Source organism: Octopus bimaculoides, chromosome 21 (genome assembly GCF_001194135.2).
Source record: "Octopus bimaculoides isolate UCB-OBI-ISO-001 chromosome 21, ASM119413v2, whole genome shotgun sequence".
NCBI lineage: Eukaryota > Metazoa > Mollusca > Cephalopoda > Octopoda > Octopodidae > Octopus > Octopus bimaculoides.
This window is the reverse complement of record NC_069001.1, coordinates 4,649,830-4,652,035: the sequence shown is the minus strand read 5'-3', so window position 1 is coordinate 4,652,035 and position 2,206 is coordinate 4,649,830.

Here is a 2,206-nt window from a genome sequence, read left to right as displayed (position 1 = left end):
TATATATATATATATTATATATATATATATATATATATATATATATGATGTATGTATGTATGTATGTATGCACTATGCTCATTGCTGATCATATGACTCTCATTTCCCTTTATTAGCTAATAGCTATCAAAGTGACCATTATTTACCCACAAGAATATCATAGCCTAAGGCTGTCTTGTTCAGATAATACCACCAGGTAGTAACATAATATTGGATTCCCAGATCTATTCACATATTTGTAGCCAGAAGGCGGCGAGCTGGCAGAAACGTTAGCACGCCGGGCGAAATGCTTAGCGGTATTTCGTCTGCCGCAACGTTCTGAGTTCAAATTCCGCCGAGGTCGACTTTGCCTTTCATCCTTTCAGGGTCGATAAATTAAGTACCAGCTACGCACTGGGGTCAATGTAATCGACTTAATCCCTTTGTCTGTCCTTGTTTGTCCCCTCTATGTTTAGCCCCTTGTGGGCAATAAAGAAATAAGAAACGTTAGCACACCAGGCGAAATGCTTAGTGATATTTCGTCTGTCTTTATGTTCTGAGTTCAAATTCCATCGAGGTCAACATTGCCTTTCATCCTTTCAGGATCGATAAATTAAGTACCAGTTGCATACTGGGTCGATCTAATCGATTGGTCCCCTCCCCCAAAATGCTGGGCCTTATGCCTAGAGTAGAAAAGCATATATTCGTAACTAGGTTACATCAATGATATATATCTGCTGTAAGTTTTGGTTTTCAACCCTTTAGCATTCAAATTATTCAGCCAAATGTAATAAAACCCTAAACCCTTACTAGGGAATAATGATATAATTAAACAGGGAATAACACACTTGACACCGAACAGCACTAACTGTATTCAGTTGAATAGACGTCAGTGATAGGTTGAAATTACCGAAATACGACAATTTTTTACATGAAATAACTTCGAATACAAAATTTTTTATCTGTTCTATACCACAAAATATACAAGTATACGAAGTTTGAAAGTGTTTCGGTACCAAAAACACTACATAAAAAATGTTGCTTGTCAAATCATAAAGATCCAAATACATAAATGACAAAACACACCTTCACTCTCTTCCCCCTTCTCTCTCTCTCTCCCCTTACGATATCAAAGAGCACTTGTTACCACTTTAAAATGTCGGCGCGAATAATTGCTAAAACAATGTGGAAATACTTGATGCCATTTTCAAAGCTGTTTTGCAGCTTATGGCTTATATATCCTGGGATCTTATATATCCAGTAATTCTAGCAGGTATGTAAAAGATATTGTTTTAATACACTCTTGACTTGTTTCACACAAAACACTATCATGGCTTTTTTTGTTTTTGGTCCAGACATCGTTACCACTAATTTTTATAACTTTCAACATTCGTTTATTATTCTTTTCAAACTTCTTTGATTTTTTTTTTTCAATTTAATGTTATCCACATTCTAGAAAACGTATTTCTGCAAAATGTCATATTATATGTGTAAAGAAAGGGGGCGGATGCAGTTTCGCACTACCACCTTCAAAGGTGCATTTAATAAAAAAAGATTTCTTCGGAAACGTGTCTTTATACAGGGTGAGCCAAAAGTAGCTATACACATCGAAATTCTTTCATTTTATTACTTTTACGCTCATTTATTACAATTACATTTATGAAACACAGTTTAATCTCGTAAATGGTCGAAATGTCCTCCTTCAACATGGGAACATTCTTCAAACGTCCCAGAACACTGTAACACACAGCACATTATTCACGGTACCTGTAAAAAGCAAATAAGTTAATTTTAAAAGTGTTTACCTACTTTTGGCCCACCCTGTATATATATATATATATGTGTGTGTGTATATATATATATATATGTGTGTGTGTGTATATATGGATGTATGTATCTATCTCTATGTATACGGGGTGTCCACAAAGACTGGGTACATGGAGTAAATAAAATCATAACATAAACAATTAAATATAAGAATTAATAATTCCTTAAAGTATGTGTTAATCCCCATGTACTAAGACTTTGTGAACACCCTGTAGATAGAGAGAGAGAGAGAGAAAGTAATAACAAGCGAATGAGAATAACGACGGAAGTGTTAAAAAAAAAGCATAAAAATAACTGAAGGCAAAATGAAACAAAAATGAAGCCAAAACATTAAGATTTATTGAAAGTGGCTAGAAAAAAAACATTATGTAGTGTAGTGGAACGACACTAGGGCATCTGT